This window comes from Euprymna scolopes, chromosome 9, assembly GCF_053919585.1.
Source record: "Euprymna scolopes isolate OS-2025 chromosome 9, ASM5391958v1, whole genome shotgun sequence".
In the NCBI taxonomy this organism is placed as follows: Eukaryota; Metazoa; Mollusca; class Cephalopoda; order Sepiida; family Sepiolidae; genus Euprymna; species Euprymna scolopes.
In genome coordinates this window covers 71,421,372-71,448,557 of record NC_136490.1, presented here as the reverse complement: position 1 = coordinate 71,448,557, position 27,186 = coordinate 71,421,372, and the positions used below count along the sequence as shown (strand labels likewise).

The following is a 27,186-nucleotide window of genomic DNA, read 5'->3' as shown; positions in this document are numbered from 1 at the left end:
TTTTATCAACAGATGATGTTTTTTTTTCAAGAAAAGATTAATTCTTTTACTGTAAATTGTTAGGTGAAAGTCTTTTCAAGAAAATTTACATTTTAGCTTTGTAAAAAGAAAATTGGCAGTAAATGTTTTTTTGGCAAACAGATTTTTCTTCATAAGAAAAGATGAATGCTTTCTATGAAAACTGTAAATTGTTAAGTTGGTTGGTTGGTTGTTTTACGGCATATCAACCCTTTTCGGGTTATTTAATGCCGAATCTAAAGATTTTGAAGAAAAATTTTTTTAATAGAATATATTTGTTGTTTTCACGTCGGTTTCTATTTAACCCATAGTTGGGATCCTAACAGGTACTACCACTCCGGGTCAGAGTGGACCTGGGAGCAATGGTAATTAAAGGGTGGCTCCACACTCCCCAAAGCCCACAAGCTGGGGCCTCACCACTGGATATAGTTTAAGGTCATATCCAGGACCCCCATTGAGGGACTTTTACCCTCTGCAGGGGGGGGAGCAGTCGGCGTATTCTAATGCCCCATCGACAGGGCCAGTAAATTGTTAAGTAAAAGTACAGAAAATTTTTTTTTTTTCAAGAGAATTTACAAATCATTTTTTGTCAACAGATGTTAAAAATAAACAGAAAAAAATACCCCCATCATCCAAGTAATAAGTAAGAAATTAGATGTTTTATGCAAAAAACAAAACAAAAAAATGTCGATTAGTGTTTCAACATTTGAACAACACTCGGCTTAATCAAGTGATTGTTGGTCAAGCCCTAACCATAATTGACAGAAAATCCCGAGGATTCAGGTAAAATCCTGCAATTCTTTTTAATTTCGTCTTTTTTTAATTTCAATTTTTTCAGTTCATTATCAGCCATGACAAACTAACAAAATTAACCAAAATTCAAAAAAATTGAATGATTAAATATTTTTAATGGGTGCTCAGTTTATAATACAAAGTCCTAGTCAATCGATCCTCTTTATTGGAAATGCTGAAGGGAAACATGAAACCAAATTATTACCAGTATGTTTGGGAGAAGTTCTTTTCGTTTATATTTTTTCGATATTTTCAGCAGATTATTATTGATTTGACACTCAGCTACCAGATACTGCAATTTTTTTAAATGCCAAAAGTTCTTATTATTTAATTGTAATTCATTATTAAGATGAGTATTATTTATTAATTTATTTATTGCGGACTATTATCACCTGAGGAAGGCCGGAGGAATAGTTGGCCGAAACGTCGTGAAGCAACACCTAACGAAAGATGAAGATAATAGGCCACAATAAATAGATTAATAGCCAAAAATTCAATATTTAAAGATTTTTAAGGGTTGCTGAGTTTCTAAAATAATGTAAGTAAATATAGATGTTTGTGGTGATTTCACGGTGTAACTTGTTATAACTTAGTATATTAATGTTATTTTTTAAGTATAAATATTATTTAGATTTGAATATAAATTCCTAAACTGATTTCACTCTAAATAATTTAGGTGACTGAAATAGGAATCTCATTAGTCACTGAACAAATATACGTAAAATTCCATGTTTAAGTAAAACATGATCCACAATGGTCGCTTTGCTGCTAATATCCATTTTCGATAAATATTTGACAGGGAAGCGACCACATGTGATGAATTTAAATTAAATTTTAATCACATGATTACATTTTCAATAATCACGTGATTAAATTTTACCCATTTAAAATTTGTGAAACATTTCTAATATATCCATATTGTAAACACATTCTGTTTACATTAAGTGAAACCGAAAGTTCCTTTAATGACGTCAGGGACTGGTGAGTCACTGGCATGTTGTAACATCTCCATAAATAAATAAATTGCCACATCGTTACAAAGAAAACCACCTAATTTATTAAACAAAAATTAAGTATAATGTTATAATTAAAAAGAGTTATGTAAAAACATGCATGGGTACGATTAAAATACTATAACAAAAGGTCGAAGTCAGTACACAGGAGAAGAAAGGATATTTTTTTGCAGTGGTAGTAGGAAAACGAGTTCTGACTGTGAATGTCGCACAAAACAAAAACAAAAACAAAAAAAACAAAAAAAACAGAGCGCAGTAGAAGATCTTCGATGTAAATAAAAGTAGAATAGAAAAGACTAACAATATCTCTTCTGTGAGGAAGAGGCTGTATAAAACAGAAGAGGCCATCCTCCTATAGATTGTGCATTTTGAAATGTTACAAGGCAATAATAAGTGCTCTGAGCGACACATTTCCAGATATGGCAGCAGTAATCATCTTAGGACGTATCTCACATATATAGATAGAGGATTAGATATTGATACTTTTTGGTCATGCCACACATTTTGAGGAACACTACATCCTTCTTTTGTGTCATCATAAATACAGCTTCTATATCTTTTTTGTTTCGAACATGCCACATATAATGTTTAAGGAATATTTTGCAGAACTGTAAAGCAAATTACTTTTCGTAGCTAATTGAGAATATCCGAATTTTCCTTCGGGCTTCCTTTTATCTTAATCAGATAACATAATCAAGCATATATTCTTGGTGATAAGCTGCAGCCTATCAACTGCCTATAACTAAATACCTTGTTAATTAAAAGTACACTCTGTCAGATTAGATTATCTATCTCATCCAGGAAGTCAGTGAGACACATTTAATGTCTATTAGGAAACTTTTGAAACTTTAAACATTATAAGCAATTAGTCGTTATAATCTAGAATATTTTAAAAACTTTTTACATTTTCACAAATCAGCAAAAATAGTAATAGTTGCATAATAGTATATATAGAAATGATAACGATTAGTGTTTTTTTTTTTTAAATTTTCTTTGAAGATTGTAACCCTGGTTATGGGGCAGCCAAGCCAGCTGCCAACATTGCCCTGCGTTTTATTGAAACAAACTAAGAGCTCTTTTTAGTATCCTCATTGTTCCTTTAAGTACAATTGTCTGAATCTCTTTTGCACTTCGTCCACCAGGAATATTAGTTAGATAGGACTTCAAGTTCTTCTTTGTAAACCCTGTGGCACCTATACTAACTGATATGATTGATATCTACTTAAGATTCCAGTTTCTTTTCATATCATACATGAGATCTTGATATTTGGTCTGTTTCTCCCTTTCAGCTCTGTTCAGACCTCCATCATTAGGGACACTCACTTCAACCAAGGTTGCAACTCTCTCTGACTTATTCCATATTACTATGTCAATTTTGACAGCAGCATTTTCAAGGTAGGTGGCTGTAGAGATTACATGGTTGTATTGTATTATTATGAAACAACATGCGTTAAAAACTAGCAGAGTTACCCAGTGTTGTTCGCGGGATTAGTGAGTAATTCATTTTGATCAATAAAAATTGATTTCTTACTGTTTTCATACACAAGGTAAATCTTATAGCAAAAACATGAAACAACTAATTGAGGTAAAATTTACCAAAAGAATAAAACAAAACAAAAGACAAATATTATATCTTACTTAAAAAAAACACACACACAAATATTTGAGTACAAATCATGTAATAAATCATATGCAAGATAATTTTTACTTAGAAAATAAACTAATCTGTTCACTTGGTCATAAATCTGTACATAAAGTATCTATTATTTAATATCTTGTATTTATTATTGTATTTATAGTAAGTAGATTCGTTTCTTTAAGTTTAAAACACGGCACAGACACAAATAAGTCATTTGATTATTTTGTTTTATGTCAGATCAGCTCTTTTCGGATGATTTAATGCAGAATCCAGTAATTTTACCAACAAAATTTGTTTCAAGTTCCTTAGATCTTCAAATATTTATTCATGGGTCAAAATTATTGAAAATTTTGATCATTGTATCTAAGTGCATTTTATCATTGAACTAGCCTGGGTGTTCGGCGTTTCCCACGTGTTTGGAGGTGTGTGTGTGTGGAGAAAAAAAAAGGTGGTTGTAGGCAGGCAGGTTCGAACAAGGAAAAAAAACGTGAAAAAAAACAAAAAAAACGTGACGTCTTTGCCATTGTGTGTATCGCCAAACCGGAATGGCAATGGTTTAAATTAAGGCTATTCAATCCAAAAGAGGAGATGACCTTCAAAAATATCAGCGAAAAAAGCGACCCCCTCTTTGTGGAAAAGTGCCCAGTTGAGGGTAGTGGAATGTTTTTAGCCAATTTTTCCATATTTGTTGTCCAAAGGGCGGAGCTTCAAAATGATACCGACCTCGTGAAAATCTGTCGCCTATGCCGAAAGTTTTAGGCAGACATACAAACATACATACACTCATTCATTCTTTCATTCATACATACATACATACATACATGCATACATACATTTAAACAGACAGCTGAGATTTATATTATAGACGACAATAAAATAAAGACTGTTAGACGTTCACAACTAAAATTCAGTGGACAAGACATAAGCTGTAGTTTATTTGTACCAAGTATAGTTGAATTACAGAAATGATTGTAAAATATTTCAATGACTCCATAGACAGCATTTCTAGGAGTAGGTGTCATACTGTATATTAGCACATACATTAAAGATATTGATGTGAGTAGGTTTTTATCTTGATTCCAGATTTTTATTCAGTGAAATATGAAAAATATCTTTCTGTCAGTTGCCTAGTTTTTGGTTATTAAACATACGAACAGCAAATTTGGTAGAAATGGACTCTCTATCATAATGATTGTCTTCATGTGGTAATATTTATATCTTTTATTTTTAAAAATATCTAGTGGCATTAAACCCCCCCACATAATATACTTTTTACCTCATATTAATTGTACAAATATAAATAACTTCCATGACCATAACTTTAGTTAGGCAATCAGTGTTTTTACAGTTTTGCCACAAAAATATGGTTTTGATTTATTTGAAATATTTTCAATCAATGCATTTCAAATCCGGCATTGGACAGCTAGTATACATATGCAGTCGATGTGGAAAATTCATGGCATAACTTTGAGACTATGTTCTATATATATAAAAGAGTCTCTTAGTGGGGTCATTGATTTTGTAATAAGACGCACTGTACTAGTCTAATTTCCTTAGTGGTACATTTATCCTTCTTTGTGGTCTTTAGTTCATCCTGATCAGGTTTATTTACTTGTGTTTGGCTTGTTATATTTTCTTGACAATAAGAATGGACAATATCTGCAGGATACTATGAGTACTATATGTTGACTATCATCAAAGGAGTCCTTGTCAATGATATTCTTAATCCCACGGCTTTTACATCTGTTAATGTAATGTTTTCTATGGTATTGTTGGTATATATGTAAAGACCAGACCCAGGCTTATTTTACCTGACATTGGGATAGTAATTATCTATCATGTGTAAATAAGTGCTCACTATGGCACACATTGTTTCCAATGAAGAATGTTTATCAATATTCATCTCAATGGCCTATAACTCAGAAACCAAACGTTTCTGGACATATATAGAGATGTAGAACATTATACTAAAACGCTTTTAATTTTCCAAACACCTTGACTTTACAAATATTAAATGTAGTTGACCCAAGCAAAATCATCAATGAGGTTAATCTCGCTACTGCTCGATTGGCTTGGGTTGGTAATATCACTTGAGGATTTGTTTTTGATAATCAGTCGAACAGAAACTGGGCCATTTCGATGACCTTTTACCCGTTGGGTTGTTATATGTCCTGAGTAGTTCTAAGAGGTCCACCCTCCCGGGATTTTCCTCCTATCTTTCGAATGGAGTAAGTTTATTGCTTATTGCCTGAGACGTCATGATCTGGGAATGCCAATGACAATTTTTGATATGCCAAACTGCTCCTTTTTTTAAGGGTGTGGATTTGACTCGACCTTGTGTCACATCTTCCTGTCTTGGGAGAAAAGTAAATACGTACTCTTATATCATGCTAAATATATTGTCACATCATTCTATCTAAACTTGTCTTTAAGACTCGCATTACACATCCATCGTATCATTCTCATGTCATTTCTCTCCATGCATGCATTTTCTCAACCATCAGGTTTCACTTTTTTACACCATCATACTGCGTATACATGCGTGATAGACTCTTCTCTTTAGTTTGATAGTATATAAGACCTATGATTATCGTTAATGAACATTATCTGAATAATCTAATAGTTAACTTCGGAGGTGCTTGTTCATTATCGCAACCAACGAGCCACTAAATAAGACACAAACAAAGATTATGCACAAAAATAATTGCTAAATTGAATTTTTTCTTTTTCTTCCCAGCAAGATTGATTCCAATGAGAAAATTCATTATGCTGCAGCAAAATTCGCCTAACATTAAATGATTAACAAAAACATTTAAAACTGCCACTCGTTAATGATTAAATTGAATAGAAGGGAAAGTTCAAGATGTCATTTATAAAGACAGAAAAAAAAATCTCGCCGTATTCTACAAGATCTTCAGGAGAAAATTAAATTGCTTCAACTATCTGATAATTAGTTGATTAGCCTTATTTACTAGCAGTGTCAGTAACCCTACGATGTCAATTAAGTGAAAATAATTTTAATCATTGTCGCTGATTGCTTGTTCATTAATAAAGAATAAAAAAACGAAGAAATTATTGATTACGTTATCTGTGCTAAGAGCAAATTTCTCCTTTGGCAACCACAATATCTGCCTGGCAAACATACCAGCAACTCAGCGCAAATAGCATTTACATTTTCACAAATTATCTCTGATTGTTAAACTTAGGATTTAAAAATGAAATAAAAGTAAAAAAATAAAAGAACTAAAACAAAAACACTTGCAGATTTATTGAAGCTAAAGTGATAAAGATTTATTTTTTTCTGAATAATTTCTTTGTGGAAAACGGCTTGTAGCTCACCGATTAACTCATCAAGATTTTTTTTAGAGTACAAAAAGGGGGAATATTTTTTTGTGTGTTGTTTTTATTCTTAAAATTAACCCTTTATCAATCAAAAATTTCTTTTAATTGAGTTCACGACAGGCTATCTACAATGTACCACATCTTTTTCAGTGTTAAATTTTGAGGGCAACGAAAAACATTAACAACAGTGAAACTTTAAATCAGCCAAGAGAAATAACAAAAATAATCTATACAAATAAAAGTGTCGGTTATCTTTTTTTTTCTCTCTTCTATACAGTAAGAAACTATTGTAAAAGTGTAACCTTTACTTATAGATACGTCCTGCAATATTTAGCAAACTCCAACTCCAGTTCCAGAGCCACAGTTTTGCATTCATGCGTTTTTTTTACAAGTATTTCCATAAAAGTTGCTCTGACGAACTTACTATACCAGTATCTATATTAAACGTAAGTATCCTCAACCAACTTCACTAACAGTAACATTTAATTCCTTCGCCAAAGAAATCCTCAAATACCGGAAAACGTTTTACTTCAATACCTTTTTTTCTTGGTCCACTTTCCTTTGGAATTCTCTCTCTGCTCCCTGTTTTCTCGGATGTACATTCATGTGATTTATGAATTCTTGAATGTAAGAAATTTAAAAAAATACTTCTGAATAGACCATGCGTAAAATATGCTGCAAAATTTGTTTAAATTAAATTCACAATTTTCATTATTATATTATTATATTAAAAGGTAACTCCCCACCAGCAAAATAATTGCCACACATACAAACATTGTTTCATAAACAAAATCCCTTGAACAAAATCTGAAATCCACATTAAAAATCTATTAACATTTAATGTACGCACCAATATTCAGGGTAATCCACCTCCCAAATAACACCTATGGAATGGTTAATCCTTTCTGTAATCCAATCATATTGTGTACAAATAAACTCTCACCAAGTTTTACTCATGAAAATCAAGTCTTGCAGAAGGACCCGTGGCACAGAGGTTAGAGAACTTGAAAAAAATCAATTATAAAAAATGATATTCTTCTGAAGGTTGAAAGTTCAATCCTCAGTGTGGGCGACTGAATGATATAATTGCGAATTACTTAGGACCTCTATCCAGTCATGGCTGACGGAATAAGAGCATACTACTCCTGTGAAGTAAATAAAAGGTTCTGCTCGAAATTCCGTCCAAATTACCGAGTTCGGCAGAAACATTCCTGAGTTCGACAAGATACACCTGAAAGTCAGAGGTTATATCAGCCGAATCGTTGTAAAAATGACACTCAAGATGAGAACAGTAGTCCGATGAATACAGATGATATGAATAGCCAATCCTCATCTCAAAAATGCAGAAACGTCATCTATATTTTAGATAATAAATAAGGAAAGGCAATTACTAATTTGTGTTTTACGAGGCCTCCATAATATATTTGGAGTAGTTCTAAGAGGTTGAAACATTGTGTCGAACAAAGATGGCAGCATAGTTCAGATCAGTAACCAAGATAGCAGCGTAGTTCAGATCAGTAACCAAGATGGCGGCCAAGAATTAAATGCGGTCCGTGACGTAGTAAACGACGAACTGATTGAATCCAAAATTCGACAATTTTTATAATAATTTTGGGACGTTTTCATTGGCTGTTTAGCACAGCCGTTGGTTATAAAAATGATTGGCGAATCTCATACGCCTATCACTCGTCTGGTGGGGAACGTCTCCTAGCGGTTTTGGCTGCAGGAAGACAGGGTAGTACACGTCAAGGATTCGTCACTTGACACTCAGCCCAACAGGTGAGGGGTCGGGAACCGGCCCAGTACCTGTTGGACTGAGGTACGCCGCCTGGGTAATACCTAGGAGGTTCACCCTGCCAGGCCTTGCCACCGGGCTTTCCGGTGGGGCAAGTTTATTGCTTGCTGCCTGAAGCGCCCTGCCTCGGGAATGCCGACGGGGTTAATCAGGCAATTTTTAAAATTTGTAGGAGTGCCCTTTCTTTAGGGGAGCCTGCGGGGTTCCCACTTTCCGGCCTTGTGCCACATATTGCTGATGTGGGCAGCAATTAAATATATATCCCCATCACAAGTCAAAAACATTCTACAATTTTCATACGATATGACTTGTATTTGTGAAATCATGCATCCCTTTCTAGTGGGAAAAAATGTTCTTAGGGGCACACCTAAAATAAAACAGATTTTAAAGTCACGATTAAGGAATGTTGCAAATATAACATCAGTCTCAACTAATGTCATATCCTCTGCTGTTTACATTTTATGAACCCATAGTAAAAATTATAGATTTGCTTTTATAATTCAGACATTCTGTTTGCAAAGTAATCAATATTTAATAGCAATTACAATTTCCTGTCTCTTAAATTAATATAGAAAATTATGTTGCTAGCAACAAAGAAGGGATTTATTTTAGTAATACTTTTCATAATTATTATACAAAGACGTTCTTTAATTATAACATCAAAAAGGACGGTTGCATGATTTGTCAAAAAAGTATCTTTTGTTAATACTATTAATCATAATAATGAAACAAATACTTTTTTATTTATATAATAAAAGATTTTTGTTCAATAAGTTAAACAATGAATTTGAAGAAGGGCCTATATTAATTATACACCATTTTGCAGATAAGTGGTTATTTGAATAATTGCTTGAGTATATTGATTAGGTTCCACTTAAAAAGGACATTAAGATACATCCGTTTTGAGCATAATATTACTAAGTGTCAATAGAATTTTCCTGGAGATTTCACACAGCCAAATCTGAAGATCTGAAAGTCAACAAAAATGATGAATATAAATAAAAGGTTATAAAAAGTAAATAAAATAATTTTTAAATAAAAGAGACAAAAAAAAAGATAAAAATAGGAATTCAATTAATTTTGTATCAGAAAAAAAAACAATAAAAAAAAACAATATTCATGGTTATTATGAAAGGTAATGAGTTTAATCGACCTTATCCAATTATTTATACGTCATCATTATTCATTTCAGTATAGAATCACACTGAAAACTATTTCATTAAACGATGGATGATTTTTGTTTTTGATTTGTCAAATCTTTTTTATTTAGACTATAGTTAACACTTTCGATGCCAAAATTTTAAATTTGCTTTGGTTTTTGGTGTTTTCTTAGATTTTAAATGAAAGAATGAAGATTTTCTGTAAGATTAAAATAAAGCACAAATATTGGATATTAGTTATGGCAAAATCATCATCATCATCATCATCATCATCATCATCATCATCATCCATTTTACATTTGGACATGTGTTGAATAATTTTAAGAAATTGACTTTAAACTAATCTATTGTTGGCAACATCTATCTTTATCGATCAGATTAATTTATATCGCTTATTTCCAGAGTTTTCTTGGCATTCCTCTTTGAAGTAAACCTGTTATCTCAACTGTTCTACATCTACTAGCACCTATCCGTTATTTCAACATAGCCATAGCATCTAAGTCTTCTTTTCTTGTCTAAATTCAATCTTCTTTTGACTTCTTCGTATTCAGAACTAAGCCTGTCAAAGACAAGTTTAGTTCTGACTCACATTATATATCCATCGTATCATTGTCACATCATTTTTCTCGATACAACGCATATCTTAAAGTTTCAGTTCCATACATTATCAACTATGTATACATGCCTGATAGATTCTTTATAAAATAAACTTTTCTTAGGTAAAAAAAATAATCATTTGTCATATACAAACTCGGCCATAAGCGAATGCATAGTTTTATTTCAACATAATGTAACATGCAAGAAATATGCACCTGCAATATGCAAACTAAGAAAGGATGCTCTTAATATTTTTCCATCATAAAAACTCCAACGGCACTTTATTCATGACAACTCTGATTAATTCCTAAAGTTCAAAAATGCTACTGAGATTCATGGCCGTAATTTTTGCCTTTTTGTTAATCGGGTGGATATAATCAAACACACACACACACACACACACACACACACACACACACACACACACACACACACACACACACATATCTATCTATCTCTATCGAAATTTTATATACAGGGTACTGAGATTTGGGCAAATTTTTGATCGGTTTCGGCCAGAAATTCGACTGTTAAGGAGTCAAAGTTCAACGATTTGACCTTTGAGAAATCTACCAAACTCCTCCAACAATTTTCGGTCTAAAACTTGAAATTTTAGATATAAGTTCCTTGGACATGGATCTAACTTAATAACTTGATTTAAGTACAAAACAACAAATGTTAAGGGGTCATAATATGGGTCAAATTAAAAAATTGACCATTTTTTTTTTTTTTTTGCTCAGCATACACCCCCAAACACCCAGGCAACGCCGGGCACCCATGCTAGTCTATATATCTATAAAAGTGAACGTGTCTGTGTATCTGTGTGTCTGTGTACATTTCCCTACGCAATAACTCTGTCAATTTTTTGTCTATAGACTCAAAATTTGATATACAGGGTACTGAGATTTGGAAAAATCGATGTGATCGGTTTTCGTCCAGAAATTTCGTGATTAAAGGGTCAATGTTCAACGATTTGATCTTTGAGAACTTTACCAAACTCCTCCGACAATTTTCGATCTAAGCACTTGAAATTTTAGATATACGTTCATAACTTTCTATTTATTTAATGAGAAAATACAATTTTCTTATACATGGCTTGTAGAATTGCATTCACTAGCAAAAGATCTAGCTAATTTGCATATTCTTTTAAAATTCATTTTAATTAATTCCCTATTAGAGTCTTCGGTTTTCTAATGAGATAATCATCTTTAGTTCACTATTAAATGTAATTATATTCATGCAGATATTCCACATGATTTATACTTGCATAATATTTGCATAAAAAGTTTATAGTAAACACAAAATTGTTTCGATATATATTTATGTATACGTATATATTTTTGTTGCACAAATTTTGCCTACCAAACTCCTCCTAGTGTTTTTGGTTTACAGACATGAAAATTTATATATAGGGTATTTTAATCCATACAAAACTTTATATTTGGGTTTTAGCCCGGAAAAATCGGTGCAAAAGTGTGAAAACTTTAAAAAATGAAATTTGCCAGGTGATGGTAAGACGCTGACATTACGAATGCATAACGTAGTGGCTATTGGTTTCATTTCTAATTTTTAGCCTTGCAGTAAACATGTTTTCATAGCGCAGTCATTTACGGCAAAGGTAAAATAAATCGTGAGCTGAACATTTTGGTTTCGATTCTCGATGGTGGCACATGATTCTTTTTTTTAATACTTTTTTGCATCCAATCTATCTATCTATCTATCTATCTATCTATCTACCTATCTATCTATATCTATAAAAGTGAAAATGTCTGTCTGTCTTTTCTCGATGGTAGTAAAGGAAGCCTTTTATACAGAAAGGTATTACTTTACATATTCACACTTTTTTATATATACATATGCACATAAAGTTATGAACAGTACATAGGGCACGGGCAAAGCCGGGCAGAACTGCAAGTATATCTATAAAAGTGAATGTGTCTGTGTGTGTATCTGTGTATCTGTGTGTCTATGTGTCTGTGTACATTTCCCTACGCAATAACTCTGTCAATTTTTAGTCTACAGACTCGAAATTTGATGTATAGGGTACTGGGATTTGGGAAAATCGATGTGATCGGTTTTTGGTCAGAAATTTGGCTGTTAAGGGGTCAAAGTTCAACGATTTGACCTTTGAGAACTTTACAAAACTCCTCCGACAATTTTGGGTCTACGCACTTGAAATTTTAGATATAGGTTCCTTGGACATGGATCTAAATTAATAACTTAATTTGAGCCCAAAACAATAAATTTTAAGGGGTCATAATAGGGGTCAAAGTTAAATAAAATTGACCTCTGCGGTCTCTTCCAAATTATTCAGACAATTTCTGGTCTAAATATTTGAAATTTTATATAAAGGGTATTCAGAGATAAGGCAAGCTTTTTCATCAGTTTGGATCGAAAACTTTTAGTTATGAATATATAAATGTATGTATGCATGTCTGTTTGCATGTCTGCCTTAAACTTTCAATAGAGGCGACGGATTTTACCAAGATCAGTATCGTTTAAAAGTTTGGCCTTTCATAAATATCGAAAAATTGGCTATAAACATTAATATCTTCCCCTTCAACTAGGTACTTTTCTACAGAGGGGGGTCACTTTTTTCGCCAATATTTTGAAAATTTATCCTCTCCTTTAGATTGTCTAGCCTTAATTTTAGGTTCTACCCCGTTATTTTCCTCTTTTGCGGTATGGGTTCGAGCCTGCCTTCCTACTACCACTTTTTTTTTGTGCTCAACATACACATCCAAACACCCGGGCAACACCGGGCTGAAATGCTAGCATATCTATAAAAGTGAACGTCTCTGTGTGTCTGTGTGTACATTTCCCTACTCAATAACTTTGTCAGTTTTCAGTCTACAGACTCGAAATTTGATATACAGCGTACTGGGATTTGGGAAAATATTTGTAACCAGTTTTCGGCCAGAAATTTGGCTGTTAAGGGGTCAAAGTTCAGCGATTTGACTTTTGAGAACTCTACAAAACTCCTCCGACAATTTTGGTATAAACACTTGAAATTTTAGATATAGGTTCATTGGACATGGATCTAAATTAATAACTTGATTTAAGCCAAAAACGATAAATTGTAAGGTGTCATAATAGGGGTCAAAGTTAAACAATTTGATCTCTGCGCTCTCTACCAAATTACTCATACAATTTCTGGTGTAAACATTTGAAATTTTACATAAAGGATAGTCAGAGATAGGGCAAGCTTTTTCATCGGCTTGGGTCGAAAATTTTTAGTTACCAATATATAAATGTAAGTATGTATGTTTGCACGTCTGCCTAAAACTTTCGACAGAGGCGACGGATTTTACCAAGATCAGTATCATTTTAAAGTTCGACCTTTCATACGACAAATATCGAAAAATGGGCTAAAAACATTAATATCTTCACCTTCAACTAGGCACTTGTCTACAGGGGGGATCGCTTTTTTCGCCGATATTTTTTTAAGTTATCCTTTCCTTTCGATTGTCTAGCCTAAGTGTTAACATCAAAACATTAAAAGTCACTTCAGGTTTGGCAGTGGTCGTAACTTCAAAGACGTCAGGTGTTTTTCCCGTTCTTGTCCTCCTTCGCTGTACGGGTTCGAGCCTGCCTTCCTACTACCACTTTTTTTTTTGCTCAACATACACATCCAAACACCCGGGCAACGCCGGGCTGAAATGCTAGTATATATGTAAAAGTGAACATATCTGTGTATGTGTGTGTGTGTGTACATTTCCCTACGCGATAACTGTCAATTTTAAGTTTACAGACTCGAAATTTGATATACAAGGTACTGAGATTTGGGAAAATCTTCGATCGGTTTCTGACAGAAATTTGGCTGTTAAGGGGTCAAAGTTCAACAATTTGACTTTTGAGAACTCTACCAAACTCCTCCGACAATTTTGCATCCAAACACTTCAAATTTTAGATATAGGTTCCTTGGACATGGATCTAAATTAATAACTTGATTTGAGCCCAAAAACAATAAATTTTAAGGGGTCATAATAGGGATCAAAGTTTAAAAAAAATTGACTTCTGTGGTCTCTACATAATTACTCAGACAATTTCTGGTCTAAACATTTGAAATTTTATATACAGAGTATTCAGAGATAGGGCAAGCTGTTTCATCGGTTTGAGTCGAAAATATTTAGTTACCAATATACAAATGTATGTATGTTTGCATGTCTGCCTAAAACTTTCGACAGAACCGACGCATTTTACTAAGATCAGTATCATTTTAAAATTCGACCTTTCATTTTTTTTTTTTTTTTTTTACACAGTGATCACCACTTATCAAGGCCCGGAAGCCACTCAGGGATAAGGTTATTGTAAGTACATTACGTTAGTGAGGAGATTTGCTGAAATGTTTACTTAAGGGGGCGGTTCATTAGGAATTTGTTAACATTGGACTTGAAGACAACCAAGTTGTAGTCCGGAGGGAAGCAGGCACACGGAACAGAGTTCCACAGGCGTGCAGTTCTAAGAAAGAAGCTTTGTTCATGGAATCCGCGTTTTGATTTAGGCACAGATATAGAGTGGGGGAAATTTTTCACAGTGGATTCAGCTAGACGGGTGTTTTTCGTGAAAGATTGGCGAGGGGGGACCAGAGACTGGAGTTCAGACGAGCATCTACCATGGAAATAACGATAAAACAAGGACAGGCTCGCAACGTCTCTTCTGTGGGAGAGAGGTTGCAGGGTAGAGAAAAGGGCATCCCCCACTAAGCCACGAAGTCTATTTTGTACTCTGTCAAGGCAGGATAGGCTGTTTTTAGCAGCTCCTGCCCAGATATGGCAACAGTATTCCATCCTTGGACGTACTTGGCTTTTATATAGATAGAGAATTGCATCAGTAGTGAGATATCTTCTGGAGCGGTAGAAGGATCCCACCATCTTTCCAATGACCTTGGCAACAGACTTGATGTACGTGTTCCATTTCAGATCAGGAGTAAAGGTCAAGCCCAGAAGCTTGTCAAAACACAGTGCCTCACCCAGACGAGAGCCATCCATCACAATTGATGCCAGATGGGGATCAGAGCGTTGATGATGTAAGGATAGGAGTTTGGTTTTGGATGCATTAAAGGTAACCAGCCACATCTTCCCCCACTGAACTACGCGCTCGAGATCAGAGGAGAGAGAATCAGAGAGAACTTTGTCATTTACAGCCTTTGATGTGTTGCCGTAGATGGTCGTGTCATCAGCATAGATGTCAACGAATTATTTAAGTATGTGTTTAGGGAGGTCATTGATGTAAATCAGGAAGAGAGTTGGGCCCAGGATTGACCCCTGAGGGACTCCAGCATTTATATTGCAGGCCTCCGATTTTTGTCCATCTACCACTACTCTTATGAGCCTATCGGAGAGAAATGATTTAATGATTGAGAAAACATTTCCAGTTATACTGTAGCTGGAAATCTTGTGAAGTAGACCCTTATGCCATACCTTGTCAAAGGCCTTTGATATGTCAAGAGCAATTGCCCTAGAAAGAAAGCCTTTGTCAAGAGATTCACTAATCCTGTGGGATATAACCGTCAGCACATCTGCGGTAGATCTTGCAGAGCGGAAACCATATTGTGTGTCACTAAGAAGGTTATTCTTGCTGAGGTGGTTGACTATTTCTCTATTTAATATGGATTCCAGCAACTTACTCATAACACACAGGAGACTTATAGATCTGTATTGAGAGGGAGATGACTTATCACCTGAATTCTTAAATACAGGGCAAACTGATGAGGTCTTCCAGGGAGTCGGAAAGCACTTCTCCTTAAGGCAGCGCTTAAATAGTTTCATAAGTATGGGAGCAAGTTCTGGTTGAAGCTTTTTTAACACTATAATTGGGATGCCATCAGGGCCAGTTGCTTTACTGGAATCTAGGTTCTTTATTAGCTTGGCGACCTCATGCACGGATATTTGTATGTTACCTAGCTTGTTCTGTGTTATAGGAGGAAATATGGGGGGTTAATGGCCTTCGTCGCATAGGGTAGAGTTAGCTGCAAGGTTCTGTGGATAAATACGACAAATATCGAAAAATTGGCTAAAAACATTAATATCTTCACCTTCAACTAGGTACTTTTCTACAGGGTGGGAGTCGCTTTGTTCGCCGATATTTTTTAAAGTTATCCTCTCCTTTCGATTCTCTAGCCTTGATTTAAATATATGTTACTTCAGGTTTGGCGGTGGTCGTAACCCACAAAGACGTCAGGTTTTTTTCCCTGTTCTTTTCCTCCTTTGCCGTACAGGTTCGAGCCTGCCTTCCTTCTACCACTTTTTTTTTTTTTTGCTCAACATACACATCCAAACACCCGGGCAACGCCGGGCTGAAATGTTGAAATGAAATGCTGAGTATTTGTGTCAGTCTGTGTACATTTCCCTACACAATAACTCTGTCAATTTTCAGTCTACGGACTCGAAATTTGATATACAGCGTACTGGGATTTGGGAAAATCTTTGTAATCAATTTTCAGCCAGAAATTTGGCTATTAAGGGGTCAAAATTCAGCGATTTTGACTTTTGAGAACTCTACCAAACTCCTCCGACAATTTTGGTATAAACACTTGAAATTTTAAATATAGGTTCCTTGTAGGTAACTTAATAACTTGATTTAAGCCCAGAACAATAAATGTTAAGGGGTCATAATAGGGGTCAAAGTTAAACAATTTGATCTCTGCGCTCTCTACCAAATTACTCATACAATTTCTGGTCTAAACATTTGAAATTTTATATAAAGGATATTCAGAGATAGGGCAAGCTTTTTCATCGGTTTGAGTCGAAAGTTTTAAGCTACTAATATATAAATCTATGTATGTCTGTTTGCATCTCTGCCTAAAACTTTCGACAGAGGCGACGGATTTTCACAAGATTAACATCATTTTGAAGCTCGACCCTTCAGACGACAAATACCGAAAAATTGGCTACAAATTTTAATATTTTCACCCTCAATTATGCACTTTTCTACAGGGTGGGGGTCGCTTTTTTCACCAATATTTTCGAAGGTCATCCCCTATTTTCGATTGTCTACCCTTAATTTAAACCTACGTCACTCCCGGTTTGGTGGTGGTCATCATAGCAAAGACCTCACGATTTTTTCCCTTTCTTCTCCTCCTTTGCAGTACAGGTTCGAGCCTGCCTTCCTACTACCACTTTTTTTTTTTTGGCTCAACACACACTGCCAAACACCCGGGCAACGCCAGGCACTCATGGTAATATATATATATATATATATATATATATATATATATATATATATATATATATATATCCCTAAAACCTCAAGCCTTGATGGAGGGAGGACAAATCTTTCTGCTATGTTTTCAAATGATCTGAAATTACAGCAAGGGGAGACTTGATTCCAAATGTTTCTTGCATGTTATATTTCCCGTCTTTGCTTTTCATAAATAAAGTAAATTTCCCAGTATATATTTCCTATTTTGGCGAAATATCTTTATCTTTATATATATATATATATATATATATATATATATATATATATATATATATACAGGGTGTCTCAAAAAAATGTACCCACACTTCGAATGACGAGAAATCCTTTATTTATGAACATACAGTGAAATGGAATAGCTTCGAATACAGAAGATGAATGTGATTAAAGAATCATGTTCGAAATTGTGGACCAACAAACTCCTGAAGCAAGTTAAGGTATCACTCACCAGTGACAGTTCCGTTAATAAAAAATGGCCCTATGATGCCCAGTGCGGATATCCGACACCATACTGTTACACCTGGCAAGTTTACATGGTGTTCAAGTGTTACATGAGGATTTATAGGACCCCAGTACGTGCAATTATGGCTATTAATGGTGCCATTTAATTTAAAGGTTGCCTCATCGCTCCACACAATTTTGTGTGGAAACTCTGCATCTTCTGCACATTTTGCCAGGTACCATTCACAGAATTCGATTCTCCGGTCAGGATTGTCTTCGTTGAGCATGAATAAATGTTGGAATGTAGCATTTCCAGTGCAGATGCTTCATGATGCGATGGATGCTATGTTTTGAGATGTGGGTTTCCCGAGCAATTTGTTGAAGTGATTTCTGTGGTGATAGAAAGAGTGTTTCCTGCACCTGCTCTTTTGTTCCAGGGCTCGGGGATGTCCGAGGTCGTCTAGAACGTTTCTCGTTGACGTTCTGGACGGTTCCATCTGCTTCAAATTTCTCTTTGATGCGAGCAATCGTCCGGTGCGTTGGTGGTGGTCTTGCGAATTCCCTTCTGAATCGTCTTTGCACTTCAATGGCGTTTTCTGTCTTTCAATCATATTTCAGGACAAACTTCCTCTCTTCCAAGCTAAGTTGATTTCCTGCCATGCTGTGGTTCACACCTCACACCTGCAACACAAAAAAGACAGCATGTTAGCAAGGGTTAAAGTGTGAGTACATTTTTTTTAGACACCCTCTCTCTCTCTCTCTCTCTCTCTCTCTATATATATATATATATATATATATATATATATATATATATATATATATATATATAAAGTGATCAAATAAAATTATATCAAAATGTTTATCAAATAAAAATATTCTCAGTGCTCTGTTCTAGTCTTTTACATTTGCCCATTTGAACACTGTTTTCATTTCGCCCGTTCTTCTATCGTCTCTTTCTTGATATTTGCAATTTAAAAAAAAAGGCTTCTTTTTGTATTATATGCACATTTTGACACATGTCTTAGCATTAGTTTAACAAGTCTATATTTTATATTCTATGTCCATATTCCCATTGTCACTTCTGGTTTCAGGTTATTAGACTGGGCTAATGTTAAGGTGAGATGGAAAAAAATATCAAGACTGTTTTCATATGTATATGTTAAGTTATGAGAGACTGCAACGTGGATTTTTATATAAAAAAATGTTTTAAAAAGTAATCCCACTCCCCTACTCCGCGCTTATATTTTCAATGAGAAACAATGTTAGGTTTTCTGTTCGAATTATTATGTTCATTAAATGCTGCTAATCCGATGTTAACTTTTTTCTGAAAATATGTGATCAACATTTACTATGTGTATGTATATGCTAAGTATATATACATACTATGCGTATGTATATACTATGTGTACATACATACTATGTGTATATATATACTATGTGTATATGCATACTATGTGTATGTATATACTATATGTATATATATATTATGTGTATATACATACTATGTGTATGTATATACTATGTGTATATGCATACTATGTGTATGTATATACTATGTGTATGTATATACTATGTGTACGTATACACTATGTATATGTATATACTAGTGCATCCATGAATAAAAATATGGTGTCATATATTCTGTTTAACCTAAATAATAGACGGAACAGTGACAGATGATAGGCCATTATGAAGCAACAAATCGACTAGTGATGGTTTAAATTCAGTTAGTAAATGAATATAATAGAAGGCTTTCATAAGCCACAATTCATTCCACACATATTCCGATTAAAAAAATATTCTAATACTAAACCCAACATCCAATCGTTATATTTACTTTTTTAACTGGTTTTTCAATTATATTACAGAGTCTATGTTTGCTCTAGACATTTCAAAACAACAAATACGTTTTACTTCATTTCATGTTATTGAAAACTATAGAAATTAAAAAATAAGAATAGAAAATTTAATCTGGAGTCGAGAGCTGAGACTAATTGTACTCAGGTACCATTATGTATTCCCGGGCAACACTGAATATGTCTGCTAGTGTATAGATAAACCGAGAGAAGGTAGATATTTATCAGAATTATCGATTTGAACTTTACACTAATTTAAGCAAAAGTTAAAGAAATCTGTTTCTGAATTATCTGAGCTCGTAGTTAGAATTGCTTCCAGTCTAATTTTGTAATTAATTCATCAAAACACTTTGTGTGTGTGTGTGTGTGTGTGTGTGTGTGTGTGTGTGTGTGTGTGTGTGTGTGTGTGTGTGTGTGTGAGAGAGAGAGAGAGAGAGAGAGAGAGAGAGAGTGATATGGCTGTATCGTTCTTGATGCCCGAATCAGTAACAAATTATCAGATTTGCAAACTAAGGGGATCTGAAGGTAATCAGAATAGAAGAAAAGTAAAAAGGAATAAATCTTGTATCTTTTTTTTTCTTGAAAAAGAATCCTTCCATTGTCATTAAAACTGGTGATATGATGTATAGCCTCGAACTATCATGACAGAAGAAATATATGCAAGAAACAGAAATAATTATCCATCATGGAATGAGATAAGAAAGTTCAGTCAAATGAGCAATGTAACCTTTTGCAAAATAATTTATGCAATCTTTAAGCATGTTACTACCTGCATAAATTTAATAAGGAAAAGAGAGAAAGAAGTTGGTTTACTTCGCTCTTCATCTAAAACTTTCTGACTTCATTAGTTTTGTGATAAATAAGTTTCTATAAGCAAAGTGCATGGCAGAAGCGCACCGAATGAGTCAATCAGAACCAATTATTCATGAAAATAAGACATTTTATGGTAGCATTTTATATTTTTAGTAAAATCGTATTCATTTAGAACTTAAAAATGTTATTTAGATTGACCTGCTGGAAAAGTTCCTTCATGTCAACCATGTAGAAATAACTAGAATGAATTTAACCAATCTATTTTCCACTGTAAATGGAACACAACAGCCAACACTTGTATGCTTATTCAGTTTTATCTTAATCTAATAATATTAAATAATAATGACACATGCATATATTCCCAGTGTTGTTTCCTAGTTTTTTTATTCATCTCTTTTTGCACTGCTTTCTGTTCCTTCATTTTTCTGCTGGTATCACTGTTTTTCATCCTAGAGCTCATTTCGATTTCACTATGATATGGAAATCGACTCTGGTTGCAGACACCATTTGTGACTTACATGGGCAATTTAGGGCAAAACTGTTCTTTTGATTTGTTCCTGAAAAATCTGGCATGTTCATAAAGGAGACGATTGATATTTTCACTTACAGTATAGTTTATTTACTTAACAAGTGGCATTCTCGACCTTTAGGCTGGAATTTAAATGTATTATCTGTTCTTTTCCTAGTCGACCAGGAGAAATTCTTCTAGATTGTGAGCAATTTTTAATTTTTGTCTCAATCCAAACTGCCCTTCTTAAGGAAATTAGAAATTCCCTATATGGAAAAAAAACTTTGTGTGTATTTTGCCCTTGAAGTGTATATCTATTTCCATAACTATGAGATGCTTCTGGGCGATATTGAGACTGTGAATAAGGTTGTAAGTGGATGTTGTATAGAGATAAACCACTCTTCATTAGCAGAATTAATTGGTCTACAAGTAATATAAATCGAGTGTTATTTAGAAATTAAAATCTAGTTGATTTCCAACATTAAATCTAGAATGTATTTATTACTGTTTAATTGTTGGATTAACAGAAAGTCTGTATTGACCTATGCAGTATTAACGAAGAAGGTTCACTAAGGTAAATAAATGCAACGCTTTAATTGTTTATAATTAAATTTTTAAATCAGCACAAACAACAGCAGAGTCAAGACATAGAAAGGTTAGAAAAACAGCACAGTAAAGACATAGAAAGACTAAAAAAAACAGCATTGTAAAGATATGTGGAAAAGCACGAAAAACAACATCAAGACATGAAATGCTCAAAAACTAACACAATTAAGACACGGAAAGGCTTAAAAAGAACATAATCAAAACATGGAAAGGCTTAAAAACAACACAGTCAAGATATGGAAAGGCTTAAAAACGACACAGTCAAGATATGGAAAGGCTTAAAAACAACACAGTCAAGATATAGAAAGATACATAAAAACATAGTCAAGACATGGAGTGACTTAAAAAAGAAACATAGTCAAGAAAGAGAAAGACTTGCAAACACCTAAATTGTAAATCTAACAAAAAGGATGACAGAACATTATTCATGCAGGTTCATTTTTACTTTAATTCTCTAATTTGCCAACTTCATATATATTCTTACCAAATTCTTACTAAAACAAGTAAACAAGATTTGGAAATATTTGTGGACACACTTTAATTTGTTCAATTAGTTTTAATACTGAGGAAATATATTCAATAGAAAAATCAATGTATATGTTGAATGTAATTTATTATGAAAAATGTTCACACGTCAACCTCCATTAACCTCAACAAGAGTTTTGATGCAACTTTTAACAAGTCCTCTGTTATCGTAGTTGATTGGCTTCCTTTTCAGAATGATTCCAGAATGGTCCACTAACTTTTGATATATTGGGATTAAACTTCTATTTACTCATTAGTTGAGCCACCTGTCTGCTATATCATATTGATGTTTACTACTCCAAATAAGAAAATTATTGTTTGAATACAACAATATTTATATAATAGATTATCCAATCTTGAATTAATAGCGAATCAGAACACAGAAAATGGATTTGCCCATCTAAGCATAATAGTAGCATGATATAAAGTTTATAAAAAGAATGGGACGTTTCACATCCTTTTTATCAACTAACTTTCTCGGCTACTGACTCAGTTTATTTAATAGATGCTCAACTGAATTTAATATTGCTGAACTGGTCAGGAACCTGAGCATTGACTACTACACTGAATAATATCTTACATCTTTGTACATCACATATTTATAAAATATATGATGTATATAATTATATAATTTTAAATCTTCAACCAAGATCCTCATTAATTTGCTAGTATGATTTCTAATGATGTCCTGTACCAATAACACAAACTATCTTAACAATATACAATTCCTCAGAATGTTTCTTGTTTTTGTCAAACATGACATGTCTCTGTCTGACTGAGATTTTCAACTTATTCCTAATTTAGAATATGAACAACTCAGCTATGATTAAGAATCCAAGTGATCACTGTGATTGCCTGCCAGAAACATGGTGTGAATCTTCATTTCGTATGTCAAGCTGACACTTGAATTCTCAAGTACCTGGGGGATCCTGCAGAGAAGAAGAAACGGAAAAAAATTATAATAAACTAATTGCGTTCCATATTGTGATAAACTAGATGTGTATGAATGTTTGTTGATGAAAGTATTATTGCGATATTGTGAATCTAGTGAAAGTAATGGCATTCATAATCATAATCAATGTTAGAAGCAAATAGTGTTGCCAGGTGACTTGGCAAGAAACTCTGCTGATAGAAGGGCTGAAAGGAAAAGGACATCCTCAAGTAGATTTCGAAGTCAATTTTATACTCTGTCAAGGCAGGAAAAGATATTCTAGCAGTACCTTTTCAGATGTGGCAACAGTATTCCATCTTAGGAACCGGTAGAATCATTCCACCATTTTTTCAGTGATATTAGGAACAGATTTGATGTAAGTCTTCTACTTCCGGTCTGAGATGAAAGTCAATCCTAGAAGCATATCAAAACATTAAAATTAACCAGCACTTTTCCCAGCACAGCAAAATATTGTTACTTTTTCCAGCACAGCAAAATATTGTTACTTTTCCCAGCACAGCAAAATATTGTTACTGTTCCAAGCACAGCAAAATATTGTTACTTTTCCCAGCACAGCAAAATATTGTTACTTTTTCCAGCACAGCAAAATATTGTTACTTTTTCCAGCACAGCAAAATATTGTTACTTTTTCCAGCACAGCAAAATATTGTTACTTTTCCCAGCACAGCAAAATATTGTTACTGTTCCAAGCACAGCAAAATATTGTTACTTTTCCCAGCACAGCAAACTATTGTTACTTTTCATGGAATGAAGCTAATTTTTACCTGATAAAAATTGATGAAACGTAAAATTACTTCATATACTAGAAAGGAATAAATATAAATATTCAATAAAAAATTAGATTTTGCATTAAATATGCAAACTTCGTGTTTCCGTTTTCAGCATCCGATAAAGCCAAACCCTTCACAAAAAGTTTATATCAAATTTCATCCCTTTGCAATCAGTGTTGTCTACCTCTTGGATTACAGACTATGACTGGAAGCACTCTGGATGACATCAGTATATCTGCTTGGAATGTTGCCAAACTTATCAAGAACTTTGATGCCAGCAAGGTAACTGGTTCTGACAACATTTCAATTATAGTAAAAAACATTACAATTATAAGAAAGAACATTACAATTTTAGTGTTTTAGAAGCTGTCAGCGGAACTTGCTCATACTCTTACAAAACTGTTTGATTGTTGCTTAAATGAGAAATGTTTCTCATCAACTTAACAAGCTTCATCAATTTTCCTAGTATTTATGGACACTGGAGATCGATTTTCTACATCTCAGTATCGACTTGTCAGTCTCCTAGGGGTTTTTACTAAATATGTACGACTAAAAATGATATACAATTATTGTACAACTAAATTGCCACTGCTGCTGATTAAAGCTGGGTCCGCCAGCATAAAACAATCTTGTAATAAATAATAAAACGAATTCACTCCGAAGTTTCGAGAGGTTATTTTTGGCAAATATCTAAAAAGATATTTACCCCTGATTTTTATTAAATAACCCCCTGCTTTTTATTAAATATTCCCTCTTACACGAGCGATCTACTAAGTCCGTCAGTGCAAAAAAATGCTATAATTAAAATAAACAATAAGACGACTTAGTCACAGAATCCAAGATTGGAAATCGACTATATTTTTTCTTTCAAATAAGCTTATGCCAACTATTTTCAGCAAAAAGAGACGTTTATCTGTCAACAACAGATCCCTATTTTGTAATTTCATTTCCTTTGGAATTAATATTTTTTCATTTGCTAATCAATGCTCAAAGTTGGAAATGGTTGTCTTTTACATTTGCTAGAGTATAACTGTTTTATGCGACTTGAGGGTTTGGTACTGCAAATAATTATAGATTACCTTCATAAGCTTTTCTCTATACTGATTCGGCTCAGATATGTACCCCTTTTTAAGCTGACTCTAGTGTCTTTTAACAATCCATTTGAAATAATTATATACATTGTCTTAAAATTCGTCTTGCAATAATGCCTTCTTTCCAAAAATTTTATTTTTTTTTACTTGGCTTGACAAATATTGTCTTAAAATTCGTCGTGCAATCATGCTCTCATTTAAGAAATTTCATATTTTTTTTACTTGGCTTGACAAATATTGTCATTTCGACACCATAATTTCAAACTTTTTAGTGAGATTCCTGAAATTGTATATGGGCTTGGAATTTTCTGATAAACTCTGAGAAATTGATGTAATAATCTATCTTCATTTTCATGCAAGTCTAATTCTCTTAATGTTTGCTAAACATATCCACAAAATGTTTTGTTTAGTCATTGTACGTTGGATAGAACCGTTGTCACATTTTTTTACTAATCGAAAATTCTTTAAGAAATCTAAAAATGCTTTCGCCATAAATGGAGTTACATTATCAGACACAATTACATTAAGTCTACCGAATCTTGCAATGATTTCGTGCAAAAAGTTTATTGTAAATTTGGACATGAATTTAACACCTAGCTATTTCGTAAAAATATCTTCTGGAATAAGGTAATAAATTCCATTGATTGGTTCTATATAGCCTTGCAATATGTAGGCTTGATTATGGTTTGTTTTATATCTATTTATAATGATAAAAATACAGACATAATTTTACTAACTCTTACGTCTACAATTATTATTCCAATGTTGATCAATACTCGTTACATGCTTTTGATTATAAAAATGTTTCAAATTTAAGACTAAAGCTTAAAGGATTTTATGAAGAAATTAAAATTATGAGAATTGGTCTCTATTGTAAAGCAAATTATTGCAGATCTGAAACATTTTAATTTTCAAATGGGATGTGGTTTCAATAATATGCCTCTAAAACTTCTTTAAAATACTTTCAAACCTAACATTTGGGGAATATTAATTGATGTCTAACACGTATTGTAAAATTTTACAAGAATTGGAGCTATCCGAATTTTCACAAAAAGGATTTCTGTTTCTTTTTACCCATTCTCATAAAACTAAATTGAACTAAATATAGCCCACGTTATCACTTTACTTCTTTTCTCAAGTTCACAATGATAGGTTACTCAGTTTAGGAGTAAATTCTGTTCATACGAATATATAAACATGTAAAGATATGTAAGTTTATATAGATAGAAATATAAAAAAACAAAAAAACATTAGCGTTTAAAAACAAGGTATATATTTTAGCGTGTAAGAAATGGCATTCTATTATCTTGTGGAAAACACTATTGCTGTGAAAAATGACATGTACAAAAACGATTACGTGTGTCGTGTGAAAAATGGCAAATGTTATTATGTGAGGTGAGCAGTTAATGAGAAGTTTTCTTTTCATGTGAATGAAAAACAGGACATGTTAATCAACACAAGAATGTCTAGAGTTGATCAAGTGGAATATGATACGCTGCATTGTAACTTGCAATAAAGAAATCAGAAGTAATTATTTTGTGGGAATAGGAAAAATAGGAACATATTTGAGAAATGATTAGTCAATGTCAATGTCTTTTATTTTTAATTGTGTAGTGTTATTCGAAAAGACACCAGCAATATTACAATACTAGGTGATTGCACGTGAGTTGATCAGGAGGAAAATATTTATGAAATCTGGTAATATTTTAAGTTTTAATCCCTAATTATACTTTTGTAGTGGGTAGTAAAAACAGTCAATACAGAAAATAAAAGAAGAAATAATAATAATAATAATAATAATAATAATAATAATAATAATATGAATAATAACCATGTTGTTGTTGTTGGTGGTAGTGGTGGTGGGGAGGAGCAGCAGCTGATACTCAAAAACAAATCCAACTAAAAACGTCCAAAAGTTGAGACTACTATTAAATAATAATAATATTTGTTTTGATATATATTTATATATATGTATGTATATAATTATTCTAAAATTTAACTTTATTTTAAAATTACTTTGATTCATGTAATTTCTTATTTAATCTGTTAATTGGTAAAGTGGAAAACG

The 27,186-nt window shown here is 33.3% G+C and overlaps 1 protein-coding gene across 2 annotated transcripts in view; it reads left to right on the top strand.

Annotated features, from left to right (window-relative positions):
- Positions 1-27,186, top strand: part of LOC145284706 (uncharacterized) — a 2,222,015-nt gene that overhangs the window by 449,603 nt on the left and 1,745,226 nt on the right. For both annotated transcript variants that reach the window (XM_080133597.1, XM_080133600.1), the window contains exon 3: positions 3,113-3,218. The gene's annotated coding sequence lies outside the window, so the exon portion shown is untranslated. The remainder of the gene's footprint in view (positions 1-3,112; positions 3,219-27,186) is intronic.